Source organism: Phascolarctos cinereus, unplaced genomic scaffold (assembly GCF_003287225.1).
Source record: "Phascolarctos cinereus isolate Bilbo 61053 unplaced genomic scaffold, phaCin_HiC Scaffold_4;HRSCAF=312, whole genome shotgun sequence".
Lineage (NCBI taxonomy): Eukaryota > Metazoa > Chordata > Mammalia > Diprotodontia > Phascolarctidae > Phascolarctos > Phascolarctos cinereus.
The window spans coordinates 145,636,622-145,657,481 of NW_027555847.1; positions in this window are offsets into that span (position 1 = coordinate 145,636,622).

Below are 20,860 nucleotides of genomic sequence, written 5' to 3' on the forward strand. Positions count from 1 at the left end.
TCCGGAAAACTGAAGCATGATACCAACAATCACAATCTTTGCCAACTTTTCAACATTTGTCTGTGTTCTGAAAGTCTTAGGCCCTTTTTTTCTCTAGTTTTGGTTACCTATCTTGCTTCCTTCCTGCACAGCTCCCAAATTAGTATTGACCAGACTAAGTGTAACATTTTCTATCACTTTAGGGTTATCTTGAATTCTGACATTCCTTTTTAGGATCACACCACCCCACTCCTTCCATCTCTCCCTCATGTCTGCACCATGGCCTTTGGGGCTTTTCTCTATCCTACCAGTCCATCATCTCTCATTTTCTTTCCTTTATGGTCTAGATCTTATTAAGCATACACACAAATAAAGAGAGAACTATATATATATATATATATATATATATATATATATATATATATATATATATATATCATATATATGAGAGAGAGAGAGAGAGAGAGAGAGAGAGAGAGAGAGAGAGAGAGAGAGAGAACTATACTTGGCACATAGTAAACACTTAATAAATGCTTCCTTCCTTCCTTCTATCATTCATCAGTACAGATACACACCATCTTCTATCCTTGAATTCTTTGCCTCCTTCTCCTGTCACCACTCCACACATATTTTGCCAAGTCCCAATCTAGGTTTACCTTGACATCTTTGGGTTGCTTTTCCATTTAGTTTTTTTTTTCTGTCACTTCTCAGATTATCTAAGTGTTGAATTGAATGTCACTCAAGTGTTGCAATTTTGCAGCTTTTCTGCTTCATTTTCCTAAAACCAGAACCTATCACACACTAGGAAGTGCCCCATTCCCCAGTAGGACAATCTTAGAATCATGAAGAAACTAGAATTCCAGGGAACTTAGCAGGATGCCAATTTATTTATTGTCTGTCAAAATGTACACTCGCATTTCTACACATTTTTCCATGCCTGAAAATATATACCTGGGAGAGACTTCACAGGAAGGACAGAGGATGAACCTGACAGTCAACCAAGGGGCCAGATAATAAAAATTAAGAAGAAAATAAAGAGAAACCTGTATCTTTAGGTTGCAAAAAAAAAAAAAAGCTTACAGGGAAGGCAGAAAATATCGCTTTGGAGGAAGACTTAGGCTGCCAAGTTTTCCCATCTAATATGTTGACACATGGATGACCAATAAGTGGATTGCAGCCTAAGCATTTTGCAATTCGCTGACCTTTTACTATATTCAAGCATGTCTTAATCATCAGTTTCTCCCTGGCTCTCAATAGTCTCTATTTTCTGATATGTTTTGATTATTTTTAACAATTCTTTTTCTTTTTTTAAACAAAATTATAAGTTTACTTTTTGGAAAAGTTGACTTAACCTAAAAGTTTGAATGTAAGCTCCCTGAGGACAGGGATAATTATCCATTTTGTCTTTTTATACCTAACACCTAGAACAATGACTTACAGAGCATTTGCTTAATAAATACTTGTTGAAATAAAATGAACTCATTGAATTGTGGCATGACGGTATTGTATGGACTCAGGCTCAACCCCTTCCTTTGATGCTTACTGTCTGTGTGACCCTGGGCAAATCACATTCTCTCTGGGCCTCGTTTTCCCACCTATAAAATGAAGGGGTTGGACTAAATGACCTCTGAGGTCCCTTCCAGATCTAGATCTATGATAATCACATTACTTATTAAACTAGGATATAATGTGGACAGATTTAGTTTTAAAACATTGAGGAAAGATTTTGAATAGTTAAATTGTTAAGAATCGGCAAGAGTCCAGAGAGAGGAACTAGAACCACACAAAGTAAAAGTCTAAAAGGCCCTAGAGGACTGATGACTATCTACAGGACCCATCTCCTGCCAGAGAGGTGATGGATTCAAGATGCAGGATGAATCATTTATTTTTGTCTATGGCATATGTGAGAATTTGTTTTGCTTAAACATATTTGTTGCAAGAAATTTGTTTTTTCTTGTAATCTGGGTGAGGAGAGGGAAGGAAAAATAAATGCTCATTAATTAAAAAAGAAAAGAAAGGGAAATTGAGTTAGAAAGACAGGAAACTTTATTCGACATTCTGGCAATTTCATATGTAGTGACCTTTAGGCAAATTGTGTGAGGAATATGAAACATTTTGCAAATGGAACTAAAAGAAAAGCTTCTGCAAGCTGGAATATTGTGGGTAGCCTTTCTCAAAATGAAATGAGCCTGAACCAGAGAGGAATGCAATAACTGGAAAGAGAAAAAAAATCAGGGAGGAGATAAAGAAAGGAAGCAATAAACACAGAATCAGACATCAAAATTAATGAGGTTTCTTAATTGGAGGTAGAAAGGCAGCCCAGTTAGAAATCATGAAATCATTTGAAAGGAGAAAAATATAGTGTTAAAAAATTGTCAGTAGACCAGAAAGGAATTAAATCAATTAAACCAATACTGAAAGAAATAGTCTAATATGCAACAGAGATAGGCTAAATTACAAAAGGCACAAACAACTAGAGATACTGCAAACTGCCTGTGAGGTCCAAAAGTAATACTTAAAATCAGAATCCAAGTGACTTAAATGAGATTTTGGAGCAGGATAGCATAATTTAAAACTCAGTTGAACGTCAGTAAAAAGACTGAAAGAGACACTGGATGTCAGAGGAGGGCCACAATAAATTCAAGTCAGAAACAGAAAAAGCTACTGGTCGTATGCCAAGACTTAAATGGTGCTAGACTCACTGATCTACCTACCATGGAAGAATCTCACAATATTCTATGAGGAGTCCCAACCCAAATGAATATAACTAACCAGATTATCTAAACCCTCATTTATCAGGTGAGAATACCTATTTGATTGAATTACAGAATTAGCTGATGTAAAATAGATCAAAGGAATCAATTAAGTGGGAAGGGGAGGAATCTTTAATTAATTTGGAGGCAGTAAAATGTTTTGAGCCACTGGTTCAAGTGAGATGATGCTACAGAGAAAGTGTATTGGGATTGGTTGAAGAGAATCAATCATCACACTCAGTGGGGCTTGATTAAAAAGCAAGTCAGTTGGGAATCAAGTATTCTAATAGCAAATCAGCCTTGCGGTGGAGCAGCTTAAGCCAAGCCTCAGAGATGGAATTTCTTGGGGAAAAGGGGGGAGGGCGCAGAGGGGAGTATCTCACTGCTTGCTTCCTTTGATCAGAAGATGACCTTTTTTTGAACTTTAAAAAGTCAGCTGATTTGGACTTCCCTTTGGAGTTCTAGCAGTGTCCCTGAAATTACAGTGGCTAACAAGTATATGCATCAAAAGCCAATGACAAATTAGACACATTAAGGACACACAGCTTCAGGACTCTACAAGGATCCAAAAAGAAAATAGCTAAGGGATTACCCTGACAACTCTGAAGAGTTGGAAAAGAGTTTCTAGTATTATTACTCAGAAGCCTCCACTGGGGTGCTCCCTAAAGATGAACAATTAGCCAGAGTTTATTAGCTTTTAGAAATAATCATTTGTGGATGTCTAGTAAATTAGTCATGTCAGACACTTCATGACCCCATTTGGGGTTTTCTTGGCAAAGATACCAGAGTGGTTTGCCATTTTCTTCTCCAGCTCATTTTACAGATGAGGAAACTGAGGCAAACAGGGATAAATTACTTTCCCAGGGTTAACATAGGTAGTAAGTGTCTGAGACCAGATTTGAATTAAGGAAGCTGTCTTCCTGACTCCAGTACCAGAACTCTATCCATTGTATTACTTAGCTGCCTGATTATTTACAAGGGTGATACAGTGAGAAGAGTAAGTTCAGAGCATTCCCCCAAACTGAGGACAGAGTACAGGGCAAAGTGAGGTCAAGTGTAGAAAGCTTGTATGACAAAAGAAGAAACTCACAGGAAATCTCGTTTTTGCTTCATGGAATCTTCATGAAGTTCCCTTTAGGTATAGCTCTTGATAAGAGAATAGTAGTTTGGGTGGTGGAAATGGCAATAGCAGTTTAAGAAGCCTCTTAGATCATGTTAGAATTTTAGGAGAATTCTGAGCAGTGCCCAGAAGACTAGAACAGTTATGCGTATAGATCCATGAATTTTGACTGGAGAAGATCATGTTATTCGGTCATTTTCAATTGTGTTTCACTCTTCATGACCCCATTTTGGATTTTCTTGACAAAGATACTGGAGTGGTTTGCAATTTCCTCCTCCAGGTCATTTTATAGATGAGAAAACTGAGGCAAACAGTTAAGTGACTTGCCCAGGGTCACACAACTAGTAAGTGTTTGAGGATAGATTTAAACCCAGGAAGATGAGTCTTCCTGACCCCAGGCCTGACTGGAGAAGTGCCTGTTATTAATGTTGAGTGCTTCAATCACAAAAGAAAAATAAATTTCACTTAGAGCCATAACCAGGATAAAGTGATATGGTATTTGCCCCATGGTGCTAAAATTTACAGGATTTTTAAAAATAACTGTAGAGAACTCTACAATTTAAAATTTTCTTACATTTACATTTTGACAGACATTGTCACTCTTTCTGTGATCTAGAAACTAATCAGTAAGAAAATTAAACCAGAAAAGTACCATACAGCTATCTTCCTCCTGCAGTTGGCTGCACACAAACTGAGTTCCCCATGCCTGTTCCTGCCCTACATCTTCTCTCCCATAACCTTCTCAGTGCTCTGGAGTCTCCCACAGTGGATTTGAAGGTACTATTTAATGTTTTCCACATGTGCCAGACTAACTCGGTTTGAGCTCCATTAGTGATAAATGACAATTACAAACACAGCAAGAGCTCAACCAGAATTCAAGAGCCAAAAGGCAAGAATCTTGGACAGAATGAAAGAGAATAGTCACTAAACTAAAGAAAGAGATATCTCATGTGTGATCAAAATTGTCCAGAGGCTGGTTCCATTTAATTGCAATGTTTTTAGTATTGGGAGCAAGAAAACATATCATCTAAAATACAACTGTCTGGGGAAGGAAACTATTTTGAAGAGAAGTTCTTTCCCAGGAGTCTCCCCAGGGAAAACTTCTAATGATTGTCTAGCTTAATTTCACAGATGCTTGGATGCTACTGTTATCTTTGGAAAATTTGTTGGAACAACCATCCTGGAGGAATTAGATTCATTTTTGCAAGAGACTTGATGCCATCCTCTGGAAAAAGAATAATGTGGTATTCCATCTGGCATTTCAGATTTGACCAATTTGAATGTACAGATATTATAGAACTGATGTATGTCAAAATATAGTAGGATGAAAATTGTATTGAAATCTAATAAGATATATCAATCTATTATTTGAGAATGTTATACAGTGTAAGCTCCTTGAGGTCAGGGACTGTTTGACTCTTGCCTTTTTATCTCCAGCATCTAGCACAGAACTGGCAATGTAATAGGTCTTTGATAGATGCTTGTTGTTGGATTTACCGATATTCAATAGAGAAAATTATTTATCTATCCTATATTTGACCTTAGTTATTGATAGTATTTTGAATCATTGGACAACTCTTGCTTGAAGGTCACAGTCACGTCATCCTCTTCCTCAACTATGCCTCTGAGAACTCCAAGCTTCCTTCAAAGCTCTGCTCAACACCACCTCCTTCATGAATCCTTTCCTAATTCTTCACCTTCAGGTGCTAGTACATCACCCCCAATTGAAGTCACCTTGTATTTGCTTTTAATATAGTTTGTATATATTTATATGTGTAAATGCAGTTTCCTCAAATAGAGTATAAGTTGCTTAGGATAGGAACTGTTTAATTTCTGTCTTTGTATTTCCAATTAGTAGAATAAGTACTTATTAAGTACCTATTGATCAACTGATAGGTTCTAGAATCTGGGTTGGAAGGAATCCTTAAAGGTCAACTAGTACGGCCAATATCTAAGGAAGAATTTGTAATACCCCCAACAAATACTCATAAAGACTCTACTTGAACACCTCTAATGATGTGGACCTCATTGTTTCCCAAAGTGGCCCATTCTACTTTGGACAATCTTAATTATCAGGAAGTCCTTCTTTACAGGGATCTGAAAACTGCCTCTCTGAAATGCTCCTAGTTCTGTCTTACGAGACCAGATAAACCAAGTCTATTTCATCTTCCGCATGACCCCTTAAAAATTTGGATATGTGTCCTCCCTATAGAATATGCAGAAGCATAGGGTCTCAGAGCTGGAATGGACCTCAGAGGCTTCTAATACAGCCAGTTCTTATACAACAAGGAGAAAAACAAAAGCACAACTAGTCAGTCAGTCAACTGGTGTTATTAAACACATGCTAAATGACAGGTATTGTGGATACAGAAAAAGCCAACACAGTTGCTGCCCTCAAAATATTTGCATTCCAATGACAGCCTCATCACATAAATAAATATTATACAAAATACATAGAGTAAATGGAAGGATCCTTAGAAAAGAAGGGACCTATAGTGGGGACAATTAGGAAAGGCCTCCTAAGAAGGTGGGATTCAAGCTGAATCTTGAAGGGGCCAGTGATTCAAAGAGTTAGAGATGTAAAGAGAGAACATCTAAGGCATTGGTGACAGCCAATGCAAAGGCATGGAAGTGGAAAATGGAGTTTCATGAGCAAAGAACACCAAGTAGCAGAATTGTAGAGTTTGTGGAGGGGAGTAAAGTAAAAGAAAAATGAAAGGGCAAGAGGAGGACAGTTTGTTAAAGAGTTTTAAATGCCAAAACAGTCAAATCCCTCTTTGACATAACAATTCTCCAAATACCTAAAGACAGCTATGTTGTTCTCTCTAATACTTCTATTCCCTAGGACAGATATCTCAAATTCTTTGAACTGATCTTTGTATAACAAAGACTGTAGTTCCTTCACCACTTTAGTTGTCCTTTACTAGACATGATCTGCTGTGTTGTTGTTATCCAGTAGTTTCAGTCATGTCTGACTCTTCATGACTCTATTTAGGGTTTTGTTGGCAAGGATGCTGGAATGGTTTGCCATTTCCTTCTCCAGCTCATTTTACAGATGAGGAAACTAAGGCAAACAGGGTTAAGTGACTTGCCCAGAATCACACAGCTATTAAGTGTCTGTGGCTAGATTTGAACTCAGGTCTTCTTAACTCCAAACCTGGGGCTCTATGCACTATGCCATCCACCTGCTGTGTCAGTGTTCTTTAAATGTTGCATCCAGTACTGAACACAGTTCACCAGATGTGTTCTGACCAAGACAGAACACAATGGGAATATCTCCTCCTATACAGTTTGGACACTATACCTCTATGATGAAGCCCAAGGTGATGTTGACTTTTTTGGCTATTGTGTTATTCTGTTAATTTATTTTGAGCTTCCAGTCCACTAAAAACCTCAGATCATTTTGACTTGAAATTATTATGGAATCACTTCTCTTCTTGTACTTTTTCAGCTGATTTTTTTTTGGAGGGGGAGAAATTTAGATTTAATTCTTATAAATTCCTTTATATTAGACCTGGCCACTCATTCTAGCTAGGGCTTTTGCTGCTAGACTCTCATGACAATTTTGGCTTTGCTTTTATCCATATATTATGCATCAGTCCTAAATTAGACGAGTTCATTCCATTTGGGGATTAAAGTGCAGTAAGAGACATTCATGGATCATGAAATGCAATTTAAACCAACTTTACTAAGAAGAAATCAAAAGACTCTATTTAAAAGGCTACAAGGTGAAAATAAAGCACTACTTCCTCCTCTTCCTTCTCCTCCTTCTTCTTCTACTCCTTCAGTGTCAGCACAGAGGACAGTCAGCTAGACCAGGAAGGCATTTCCCAGAAGGCATTTCCAACAGGAGCTTGGGTGAAGCTTCTGACAACAATTCTCACTTCTCTGGGTCTTTTAGACCTCAAATGGTAAAGGCATCAAAGAATCTCCCTAAAGTACCAACCCATCACTTGCAACAGACCGACTTGATATGTAAAGTGGGAGCAGAGCTGCTAAGGAAGGGAGGGAAGAGCAGAAAAGGGGACTCTAGTCAAGGTCACAGCCTTAGAATTGGACAGTCTATAACAGTCTAGTTGTCACCCAGTGCTGGCCCCAGTTTCTCACATACCCTTGGCACAGCCACCAAAAACAGCAGCAAGATAAGCAGGGCAGCAGCGGGACAAAACATGTTTCCATCATACCAAGCCATTGATTTTTTTTTTAAGTTTTTGAATGAAATGGCAGAAGACATATCATTCCACTTATAAACTTGACTCCACTTTGACACAGATCCACTAATCCAATAACTCTTTGGGTTAAATCATCCAATTAGTTCTGAATCCTGCTATCTATATACCATCTAGCTTATACCTCTCCAGCTTATCCACAAAGATTGCATAATGTATGTCTCTTGAAGAACATAGTAGGAACTTAATAAAATAGAACATCAGGCCTCAAACCCATTGATATTGGACTCTCTCCTCATTGGTGGAAATGAATGTCATGCTTGGCTCTGCATGAAGAGTAGGATAGATTTGGTAAGAGCAGGAGAAAATGGAGCTCTTCAGTTTTGTCCATGCCTTGTCAAGTTTCAAGTCTCCTTCCAGTCACAGTTCGAGTCTCTTTGAGCACTTCTAACTTCTGGCTTCAAGAGAGAAGATGGAAGAAACAAACCTGCTTCAGGTTGCTGAAGAAAAAGGCAATAGAAATAAACTGACATGATGAAGATTGCTAGTCTGCTCCACCCTTCATATAGGACAGGGCATTCATCTCCACCAGTGAGGACAGTGTCATATACCATTGGACTTTAGGACTGGGGTTACACATGTTCATCAAACTGAATTGGGTTTAGAGACTTTCCCAAATGTATTGTTGAAATCGGAGTTTACTGTGTTGAGGGCATACATTTTAGTTGGTATAATTGTTGTTTCCCTGATCTGCCAGTCTATTAATCCTGTCAAAAAGGGAAATGAAATTAGTTAGGCAAGAGCTGTTTTGGATAAAGTCACTCTGACTCAATGATTACTGCATCCTTTTCAAAATGCTTAGATGTCATCCTTTTGTTGATGCCTTTTAGAACTTATCTAGAGATCGAAGTCAAACTTGATGACCCAAAGTTTAAAGATTTTCTAATTCTAAGATTTTTTTAAAGATCACAGTAGCTCAGCAATCATTTTCTCTGATTCCTTCATTACATTAAGGGGTGGCTGGCCCAAGTCTAAGTTCTTTAACTCAATGAGAGCATCTAGGTACTCCCTCATTTATCTCTGATTTCTACTCCTTGTTAACTTTTTTTTTCTTGGCTTTATTGTCCTGAGCCTAAAGATTATTTCTTAGGGGGAGAAAAAAGAAGTATTGAAGAAAAAACATTAATACTAATAATGTACTCTGTGATTTAGGCTCAAGTCTGCTAGAAATAATTCTGTTGAAAACACACATACACATACACACACACAGACTCATGTCATTCCTAGCTTGGAGAGAGAGATGTCCAAACCAGCATAACCCCCTATATCTTTTGTCATGACTCTACCCCAAGAAGGTTTAGGTAACATTTCGAGAAATCTAGAATAAGGAAAAGATCACTATTTGTTAAAATACAGTTTGGGATTAATATACCAGAATAGTCACCATTCAGATCCTTCCTAGACGATTTGCCCTTTAGAGTTCCTTTCTATGGTCAATATCTTAACTTTGAATGTCAAAAGAAGACAAACATTGTCCTTTGGTCAGTCCTAACACCAATTATTGCAGGTGTGTGTGGGGGAATCATATTAATTAGATAAGAGTTAAATTTTGTTATAACCCTTACTCCATTTCAGAGGAAAAACTTAGCTTTTGTTCTTCCCACTTTCCTAAAGGGAAAGACCTGGAAAGGGCTTTTTGGCTGGAAAAACACTGTTTCCTAATATTTCTTTTTTTTAAAAGCTTTGACAAAAGTAACAGATGAGCAGTTCTGCCTTCTCAATGTCATCCACTGTCATTGTTCCATCCACCCAAACCACCAGTCTTGTCCTATTCCTTTTATGGTCTTCATCTTGGGCCTAACATAGCTTCAAAAGAATACTTAGCAGTCATCACCAGCCTAAGCTTATTATATACTTTAGCAACTATTCCTACAGAATTGTGCCACACTTCTACATTCATCCTGCTACTTACCTCACCCCAGTATTCTGTACATAGCTTTAGAAAATCTAACCTGGTCGATGAATTCCCTGTGTATCTTCATTAGAAAGTTCCTTCTTTTCTTTTCTATTGGAATCATTTCTATTTGTATTTTCAAAATTTCACTCTTAAGAGTTTTCCATCTTTCCTGGACTGACCACCTTTAGAATTTTAGATCATTAGATATTCTCTATCCTTTGTATAACTGTTCTTTGAAATCAGTCTTCCAAAATCTAGGGTGACAACTTCATGTTCAACTTTCCTCTATTTGTCATGACCTGGAAGATGGATTGGTCTCTTTCCCTCAAAGTTCCCATTTTCTCCACTTCAGTAATCAGTTTCTCCTTATTGGTCAGAATTGTTTCTAGAAAATCACTTCTCATCACTTCCTCTAGCTCAAGAATAATGAAATTATGATTAAAACAATTAAAGAATATATCAGTTGATGTGCCTTTCGCAAAGTTAGTCTTCAGCAATTGTCCAGATATTTGAAATCTTCTGTTTGTTGTTCATTATGCTCTTACTTTCTATTTGTGATACATTTCCTGAACATATAATTTATTTTTTCTGGGTTAGTGTGCAAAATACATTCATTAATAGTATCACTTCTATTTCTTCCTGCATTGATCTTGACCAAATATTCTCTACCATTCTCTTGTCCTTTAACTCCTGGATTTCCTTGCTTGAGTCTTCTTAATAGATGACTCTACTACATAATCTATTGCGTCCATTTTGGGAAAATGTGTCCTTCTTGATGAGTCCCTTCCAGTTATTAGTCTCATCCCAGAAATTCTCATGGATACCTAGGAGGCAGATTTTCCCTATTTATGTTATGATCTCTAGTACACCCACTCTTTGCGTATAGGCATCTGAGAGCATGGGTTTTTATTGTTGTCTCCTTTAGATATTGTTACCTGTGCATTATTGCTCCTCTCTGCTGACAGTCTTCTCATGTTATAACAGCTACTCACTCTGGTATGTGACTTGGTAGATATGCATGGACAGTTCTTCCCAATCTTCCACTTTCCTTTCAGTTTAGGTCTCTCCTGATCAGATTTATAAGACGATACCCAGAAGCATCAAATTTTAAATATATTTATCTAATACTTTCAATCTCTGACAAATGTTTAATTTTAAATTATAGTTGGCATTTGAGATTAGTTCAGATAAGTTTCTAATTTAAATACAGTTTGATGATAATGTAATTGGATATGATATACTATTAGGTAATGCATGTAGTTGGTAATATTGGTTGAAAATATTATTCATGGCATATTTGTGGATAATAATTAGCAGACAATTGTGCCACACCTTTGTAGCTGTGAAATTAATATTGAAATTTATACTCTATGGTGTTTTTTTTTAATTTAAGTAATATAGAATGCCCTAACTGGTGGTCATTTGAACAGAATATTTTATCCATGTAGATAATCCAAACAATACATTCAACTGGGATAGCTTTACAGAATAGAAAGGAAAATAATGCTTTTGTTTTAATGACAGCTGGGTATATAGTGGATAAAGTGCCAGCCCTGGAGGCAGGGAAACCTGTGTTCACTTCTAGCCCCAGACACTTCCTAGTTGTCTGACCCTGAACTTAACCATTGTTGACCTCAGTTTCCTCATCCGTATAATGGGGATAATAATAGTATTTAGCTTTTAACATTGTGATGAGGATAAAATGAGATAATATTTATAAAGTACTTTGTAAACTTTAAAGTGCAATATAAATGCTAGCTATTATTAGCTATTATCATTAAAGGTGTATGTTTGGAAGAGGTAGCACAAAGTAGTAGATAGTGTATTGGGCTTGTAATGAGGAAGAGCTAGATTCAGTTCCTGCCTCTGATACTTATTATGTGCATGACCTGGGGCAGGTCTTTTAACCTTGATATACCTCAGGCAACTGTAGACTAGTTGTGATATGTTATCACTGAGAGTAATTCCCCACTCTAACAAAACCACAATATTTTATGGAATATTTTGACTGTACAGTATTATCTTGATTTTGATGTTAGAATTTACTTGTGTAGTGCCTTTTAGAGCTAATTGATGTTTACATTAAGGCCAAACTGTTGTATTCTTATAAGTTCTCTAGAACTTAAAATAATGAAATGTATGAGAAATAAGAGATAGAAATGTCTCCTCCTCTCTTTCCCTCCCTACTCTTCCCCCCACCCCCCTGGCTGGATTTAGAGGTTGGCAAGACTAGCTATGGAGGCGACACATGAGCAAGAATGATCATAGATACCATCAACACCTTAAGAAAATGTCCACATATGTAACTGTTGAAGAAACTTAGGAATTTGTCATGTGTCTATTTTGTCACATTAAGAACACTGCTGACAGTGAGAATTTTGACAGCCACAAAGACCTGGGAAATGGATATAATAATTTCAACTGGAGAGAGGCAGCAGCCTGAGGACACAGTCAGGGAGATGCCAGTTATCTAGGAAGCTGGAAGTTTCTAGCTTAAGAAATTCAAAGTACAGAAAATTCCAAATGTGTATATAGGGGTATGTGTGTAGAAAGTGGACAGAACAGAAGAAAGGGGGGAGGCAGTGTGTATGCAGATAAATATTTAATAACCAGCTCTCAAGGGAAAAATAAAAAAGACACACTTTTAAGTTTTATTTTCATTAACATTATCTTTATCACTTTCTTAAGTCTAGACAACCAACAAAACAATAAATCAAGCCCTGATTTGTAGCATTTGACAATTTTTGAGGTATATGTGCCCACACTGAAAATTTAACTATTGGCTCTCTTGAGCCTATACAAGCTGATTCTAGCAAGTCCCTGGAAGAGGTTAACAAAGAGACAAGGGGTTGTGGCAAAGGCATAAAATATTTGCTAGACAGAGAAAGATTAGCTGTTCTGATTCAAAAATGGAAATTTTTTTTTTAATATAAAAGCTTCTTAGGTGCCTTCAAATGGGAAAAGAAAAAAATAGCCATGTAGAGTCCATTAAAGTTCTAAGTAATTCTAGGTATGATGGTGTTATGTGTTGTGATTGAGATCAAAGTAAACTGAGACACAAAGTTCTGAGAACATTAATTTTATTGGTAAGGCTAGCAATTATCAATAAAATAGTTCTTTCAGCTTTTCAGTAGGCCAAAAGACCAGGAGGCAGGGCTAACCAGGCTTCATATGATTTTGGGAAATACAAGAGAACAAAGAACAGGAAGTGTCACAGATGGAAAAAATATATGATTGGTTATGAAGTCTGAAGCATCATAGATGATGGAAAACAATATGATTGGATGGAAGGCTGGAATTTGGGGCTAACAACAACCCTTTACTCCATCTTGTTGCTATAGAAAGCTCATTAGTGTCCACCTGCATAGCTAGTTGGTGTCCCAGCGATAACAGACCAGGCTTTCTTGAAGGATTGTCAGTGTTGCAGAGTTGAGAATTCCTGGTGCCACGTGCATCTTCCAAGGCCTGTTAGCAAGATAACAGGTCTCTCTTAATTATTCATGGGCAGTAAGATATGTAGAGACAATATATTTCTTTGAATTTAGGTGGTTTATGGAACAACTTAGCTCAGAGAGGAAAGCTAAACTTAGAAACCTGGCTTAGACAGTTACAGAACAGAATCAATTACAGAATGGAATCAAATATAAGAGGAAAAATCAGTATTTGATTTTCTCATATGAAATGCTGCAAATGCAATTTATAAAAGAAGGATCAAGCCCAGTCTCCCAACCACTTGGTTATCTTTGTACTGGATCAACTAGGAGATCAGAGTTCCTTTTCTAAAATCTCTGGAATCAACTGATTTTCCTGAGTGTTTTCTTGTGTTATTTCTCTCCCACAGTATCTTCTATCCCACAGTACACACTGGGTGATAACTATTCAAAATGCCAATGGTACTTTATTTCAGAGGTGTCGAACACTGCTAGCAACATTCCCAAGTTGATCAGAACCAGATCAAAATGTAATTGGGAAATATTTAATAAAATAAATAAAAATACAATAGAATACAGACAATATTAGTGTATAGTTGTCTAGGTCAATGGACTTCAGGGATTCTTCAGTATGAATGAGTGGCCTCCCATTTCTACTTGAGTTTAACTTCGTTGCTTTAGTTCATAATTTAGGATTCATTAGTGCTACAGGGTATGGAGACTTTTGAGGGTGCAAATTATATCAATCAAGTAGATCTACAAGTTCATATCCAATCCAATGGCCCACCCTGGCCATCTTGCCATCAGCCCTACCACTGTATCTTTCTCCATGCCTAAAAAACCAACATGTGAACTGGACCACAAATGATGCCATCTGCCCCTGGGGAAATTAAACTTTAGAACCCACAGCTCTGGGGCTGACTTGTCCTGAAAGTGAGTGAATTAGTGCCAACTCACCTTGCTCACTCTAGCCAGCCCCAGATCAGACCATTCTCAATATCTTGTGTTGGTCCACCCCAGTTATCTATCTTATTCATATGGACCCCACCATCCCTATTTTCCTTCTCACTGCCTTGAACAGTATCTGACAGATAGTGGGCACTTAGTAAATGCTTGTTGGTTGATTGCAATGGGCAGAGTAATTGAACCAATACGACTACTACATCCAGAAAAAGCATGTCAGTTGATTGCCCTAGCAATCAACACCCTATCCCTGTGACTTCCCTCACTAGAACTCCCTTGACCAGCTTCCATTCATCTATGTGTTATTTCCCTTGTTTTAGAATGTAAGCTCCTTGAGGACAGGCACTGTCTCATATTTGTATTTGTATCTCTAGTGCTCAGTATATGTCAATATAGGCAGCTAGGTAGATCAATGTAGTGAGTGCTGAGCCTGGAATCAAGAAGTCCTGAGTTCAAGTGACCTTGGGCAAGCCATTTAACCACTGTTTTGCCTCAGTTTTCTCAACTGCCAAATGTGAATAATAACAACTTCTACCTTGCAGGGCTGTTGTGAGGATAAAGTTAGAGAATATTTGTAAAGAGCTCATTAGCACAGTGCCAGACAAATGGTAGGTGCCATATAAATGCTTATTCTCTTCCCTCTTACTAAATGTAATCTTCAGTAAACTCATGCTTAGCCTTAGGAATGCCATATCTGCAGTGTCTGATGGACAGCTCCTCCACCACCATCACCACCACCACCACTACCCACTTCTCATAGCATTTATAATCATATGATAACAGATACAGTTTTGGAAAAGAACTTTGAGGTCATCTATTCCACTGATTCCTAACATTTTTTGTTCTATAAACCCCTTTCAACCACAATGAAAAAAAGAACTGTTGTAAACCCCTAGGTAAATTTAATATATGATTCATAATATTCATACGCAATTATTTACTGCTTAAGATCCCATTAAATGATTTTTAAAGCAAACCCCAAGGACCATCATTGTGAATCCCCAAGAGATTTCTCAAACTGCTAAATGGACATCACTCATCTATTCTAATCCCTTAATTTTATAGATGAGGACACTGAGGGTCACTCTGCCTTCTGGCTTCCCCGGCTCCCATCAAGTGCCAACTAAATCCTTCCATTTTATCATGTATATGACTTATGTAAAAATACGTTTGCTTGTTGTCTCCCCCCCTTAGATTGCAAGCTCCTTGAAGGCAGAGATTGTCTTGTGCCTCTTTTTGTATTTGCACAGGGCCTATCACATAGGATGCACTTAATAAATATTCACTGACTAATTGACCAAAAGGTTAAATGATTTCCCCAGTTTTTACAGATGATTAAGGGTGTTCTGCCCAAAGGAAGGTCATTTTGATGGCTGAAAGCTGCCTACTTATCTTGGGGTTTACTGGCTAGATTTTTCTCTCAAACACTAAACCTTAAACCCAATTCACTCTGGAGCTCATAGACTGGACAACAATAGGTCCCTGTGCAAGGACCACTTGATGGCTATTTTTTGGGCCCTCCTGGCTCCGAGTGAATGTAAATAGTAATTGCTTCCCATCCCAGTTTGTTTGTTTTTTTAATTGATTTGATTAAAGGGGTCATCTCTTGACTCACTTCTTAAAGAGACTTATTCACTGAATGGGTGTTGCCTCAGTCAAACTGAGGTCTGGGGAAGACCTTAGCTTAAAAGGGCCAAGGTCTCCCACTGCATCCTGGGCCATCTCTAGTCATCCTGATCTATATCTTGCCACTGGACCCAGATGGCTCTGGAGGGGAAAGTGAGGCTGGTGACTTTGCATAGCCCTCCCTCCCTCAAATCAAAGTTAATTGCAAGTCATGTCACTAACTCCCTGATGTCATGGTCCTCTTCAAGAATGAAGGACAAACACAACAATAAGTACCAGGGCTGGAATTTAAACTGAGGTTCTCAGACTCTTAAATCCAACAGTGAAATACAAACAGGAGACATTATATTCAATCACAAATAACTTTTATTTAAGCAACACTAATCACAGCAGAGGTTGTCTGACTCTTTCATGTGGGGAAATTGATTAAGGTTGAAAGCAACCCAGGGCCATTAACAGTGATAACCATTAATCCCCAAATAATAACCTCTTCTTTGGTCATATGAATCATACAAAAATGAAAAGTGAATTAAATACAATTTCTAGTCACAGTTACATTTTGTAATTTTATCGAGAATTGTCATGCATTATATTGTCAATTTTTAAAAATGTATCATTTGGTTTTACTGATATTTTTTCTTCTTATTTTTCTTTTAAAAATTCTTTATTAGAAAGGATGACATTCTGGGAGGGGAGCAGGGATATAGGAAGAAATGAAAGTAATATAAAGGTAAAAGATGCTGGGCTAGTGGATAGAACACTGGCCCTAGAGTCAGGAGAAAATGAGTTCAAATCCAGCCTCAGACACTTACTAGCTGTGTGACCTTAGGCAGGTCACTTAGCCATTTTTGCCTCAGTTCTTCATCTATAAAATGAGCTGGAGAAAGAAATGGTAAATCACTCCAGTGGTTTCTTGGTTTGCCAAAACAAACAAACAAACAACAACAACAACAAAAATGGGGGTCACTAAGAGTCAGACATGACCGAAATAACTCAACAAAAAAGCCAAAATATATCAACTAAATTTTATTTTGTAAGAATTATCACATGCAAAGTACATGTTGGGAAAAAGTATTCACATGTTTCATTGCGGAAAAAATTATGTTTTCTTAGAGGCAGCTAAATGGCTCAATGAATGATAGAGTACTAGACTTTAGAGTTAGGAAGACTTGAATTCAAATCCAGCCTGAGACACTTAACAGTTGTATGACCCTAGACAAATTACAGTTTTACAATAGTAAAATGGGATATTAATAGCATATACCTCCCAAGGGCAGGATCAAATGAAAAGCAATATTTGTAAAGTCCTTAGCACTTAAAAAAACTTATTTCCTTTCTTCCAACCTTCTCTGGTCAGATGTAGCCTGACCTTATCCTTACCTGAAAACTTATCCTTGCCCCTGTCCTGGGATAAGGCCTTGCTTGGACAGAGGGTATATGAGGTCCTTGACTGAACCAGGTCAGCTTCACATCACTGTGTTCTTGACCTTCTTCCAGCCTGGATTCAGACCTTTCATTTACACTGCCCTCTGACACTCACTTGCCCTTAACTGGGGCTTAACATAGTCACATTCTTGACCACATGATCATTCCTTACCTTTGACTGCCAAATCCTTCAACAGAGGAAACTTAAGGTCATTTAAAATGACTTCAAGCTGCCAGGCTTAAATGAATCACATGCCAGGTTATTAAAAGAACTTGTAGATACGATCATAGAAACACAGTTTTTATATTAAAGAAAATATGCAGAACGGGAGAGGTCAGACGACTCGGCAAATATTATAGCCTCCATTTTTTTTTTGTGTGAGGGGAAATCCATGAATTACAAGAACTACAGATTGGTAAAACAGATGTCAATCACTTGCAAAGCTCTAGATTCTGTTTCCTGTGCATCCTCATTAGATATCTCCTTTTCTTATTGTAATTGCTTCTATTTATATGTTCAGAATTTCATTAAGCAAATGGCTTGTGAGGGGAAAGAACATGCATTTATTAAGCATCTAATATATGTCAGGTTAAGTTCTTTACAAGCATTGTCATTTGATCCTCACAACAACCTGGGAGGTAGGTGCGATTTTTATCCCCATTTTATATTTGAGGAAACTGAGACAGGCAAAGGTTAAGTGACTTACCCAGGGCCACACAACTATCAAGTATCTGAGGCTGGCTTTGAACTCAGTTCTTGTCTCTAGACCCAGTGTTATATCCACTAGTTGTCTCAGTATTGAAGTGACCACTTGGGAAAGAAAAAAAAAGAGACCTTGATTAGACTCTAAAAGGGTCCTGTATTTTCCTCCCAAATATCATTTATTTAGGATAAAATCTGCAGAGTCACAATACTATTAAGAAATGCTTGAAGTGTCCAAATAACAAAATCATTCCTTTAGCACATAGACCAGGAGAAACTCAGAACCACACTCCCAGATGAATGTTAAGTGAACTTAATTTGAAGCCAGTTTTCATCAGCCACTACCATTCTAAAACTTTTGTCAGCTTTTTCCCATCTGTTTTTTTCCCATTGCCACAGAGAAAGATTCAAGACACTCCCATTCTCCTAAGAATACAGAACAGTACATCAGCCATGATGAATATGCACTGCTAGAAATTTCACTAAGAATGAGCTCTGTTTCCATTTTGTGCAAAGATGCTAGGTGGGTAGATCAAGGAACTGCTGTAGACATTCATAGGATCATAGAATTTGGGACCTGGAAGGAAACTCAGAGATACTTTAATTCAAGCCTTTTGAATAAGTAGATTGGAAGCCAAAAAGAGAAAATAATTTGCCAAAGGGCACAGAACTTGGCAGAGTTGTGTTAGAGCAAAGACAAGAACCCAGGTCCCCTGATTTACAGGTCTTTGTCCTTTCCATTATGCTATCCCCAGTTCACAATATCAATAAGTCCAAACACCTTAGCTGGGCATTTAAGACCGTTTATGGCCCTAAATTACCTTTTCAAATATATCTAATAGTAATAATAACAATAACAACTAGCATTTATGTAACACTTTAAGGTTTGCAAAAGCAATTTGCAAACATCTCATTCGACCCTCACAACAACTCTGTAAGATAGATGCTAGTACTATCCCCATTTTACAGATAAAGAAACTGAAGCACACAGAAGTTAAATGACTTGCCCAGGATCACACAGCTAGTAAGTGTCAAAGGTTGTATATGAACTCAAATCTTCCCCACTCTAGCTACCTACACTTATTTTGTGCTTTAACTACCTCAACACTATTCCTGCCGAATTGTGTCACGTTTCTGTACTCATCTTGCTACTTTCACTTCCGACTTCTACACATAGTTTTAAAAAATCTTTATTGGTCAGTTTCCCATGCATACTCATTAGACATCTCCCCTTCTTTCTTATTGTAGTTGGAGAAGTTTTGAAAGCTTTGGGTAAGTTCACTTACCTTGGTAGTGTACTTTCGAGGGATGCACACATTGATAATGAGGTTGACACATGCATTGCCAGAGCTAGCTCAGTGTTTGGGAGGATCAGAAGGAAAGTATGAGAGAGAAGAGGCATTAGATTGACTACCAAACTGAAGGTCTACAGAACGGTTGTACTGACCTCATTGTTGTATGCCTGTGGAACCTGGACAATATACCAGTGCAATGCCAGGAAACCGAATTGCTTCCATTTGAATTGTTTTAGGAAGATCTTGAAAATCATCTGGTAGGATAAAATACCAGACAAGGTCCTTTCTCAAACTAAACTGCCAAGCATTCAAACTCTGCTTCAGAGAATGAAACTCTGATGGGCTGGCCACATTCAAACGCAAAACATAAGCTTGCCAAAAAGACTGTTTTATGGAGAACTCACACAGGGCAGGTGCTCACACGGTGGTCAGAAAAAGCAATAGAAGGATACTCTCAAAGTCTCTCTTAAGAACTTTAGAATTGATCGCGGAAGACGGGAGACATTGGCACAGGACCACTCAGCATGGTGTGCCCGCATCAGAGAAGGTGCTGTGCTCTATGAGCAAAGCAGAATTGAGGTAGCTCAAGAGAAACACAAGATGGGGCAGCTAGGTGGCGCAGTGTATAGAGTGCCAGCCCTGAAGTCAGGAGGACCTGAGCTCAAAACTGGCCTCGACTAAATACTTGACACTTACTTAGCTGTGTGACCCTGGACAAGTCACTTAACCCCAATTGCCTTAAAGAAAAAAAAGAGAGAAAGAGAAATATAAGATTTTCAAACTTAGAGAATCCACCCCAAATGTTCAAACGGACTATTTGTGCCCAACCTGTGGTAGAACATTTCAAGCTCATATTGATCTGATCAGCCATAGTCAAGACACATAAAAACTTGACTCTAGCATAGTGAGCATAGTGATGTCATTTTGGTCCTCTTCAAAAACAAGTGACCAGGGCAGCTAGGTGGCACAGTGGATAGAGCACTGGCCCTGGAGTCAGAAGGACCTGAGTTCAAATCCGGCCTCAGACACATGTTACTTACTAGCTGTGTGACCCTAAGCAAGTCACTTAATCCAGATTGCCTCTCCAAAAACAGCAACAAACAAACAAACAAAAACAACCAACCAAGCTTCATTTAAATCTTCAGAATTTTATTAGTCCCCTACATATGTTCCAGTCAAACCAAACTATTTGTTGTACTCCCACATACACCCAATGATTTCCCACCTTTCTGCTCTTCTCTTAACCTTGAATACATTCACCGCTATTTCCATCTGTTGAAGCCTTGCCAGCCCATTCTTTCAGCTCACAGCTCCCTTGCCACCTTGTTCACAATGCCTTTGGTGATTCATCCAATCAGTTGTGATCTCTTCCTCCTCTAATCTCCTATAGCACCCTCTCCATATCTGTCTTATATTCTGCTTTTCATTTGTTCAATGAA